The 595-nt window shown below is 19.0% G+C and overlaps 1 protein-coding gene across 4 annotated transcripts in view; it reads right to left on the bottom strand.

The window, feature by feature from the left end:
• Window positions 1-595, bottom strand: part of LOC106685800 (putative divalent cation/proton antiporter TMEM165) — a 132,096-nt gene that overhangs the window by 84,539 nt on the left and 46,962 nt on the right. The window lies entirely within an intron of this gene.

Here is a 595-nt window from a genome sequence, read left to right as displayed (position 1 = left end):
ATTATTATAATCTTAATTATGTAACAAAAATAAAGACTAAAGCATTTGTAATCATACCTTTACTACACTAGGATTATTTAGATATAATATAAAAAAAGTGTGTTTATATTCATTGTAATTAGCTCATTTCTATGATCTTTAGTTATTATTGTTATTGTAATTATAACTAAGCGTTGAAAAATTAATAACTGAATAGTTTAGATTATAATATCAAACTAGATTATTAATGATAATTAAAATACTAATTAAGATTTTGGTATTTAAAATTTCTATTGCTCTAACAAACAGAAAAAGGAATGTTTTATTTGTAATCCAAATCTATATATTAGTTTATAAATGAATGCTAAGTATTAGAATACCAAGTCAATATATATATACTGATTTGTTATATACAGTATAAAATACATATTGATAATTATTATATACTGATTCATAAAAAGATGTTCAATTTCAGAAGAAAGATCTGAAGTATTATATATCATAATTATTAATTTTAACTTTCTAATTGCTTTGGAGGAATTAATGATTATTAAATATTAATATTATTACTCATAAAATTTATTAATATTGTCCTCGTTATCTGCTATCATTATTA

This window comes from Halyomorpha halys, unplaced genomic scaffold (genome assembly GCF_000696795.3).
Source record: "Halyomorpha halys isolate HHAL.00 unplaced genomic scaffold, Hhal_1.1 Scaffold745.1, whole genome shotgun sequence".
NCBI lineage: Eukaryota > Metazoa > Arthropoda > Insecta > Hemiptera > Pentatomidae > Halyomorpha > Halyomorpha halys.
The sequence above is the reverse complement of the archived record's forward strand: the minus strand, read 5'-3'. Positions and strand labels throughout refer to the sequence as shown.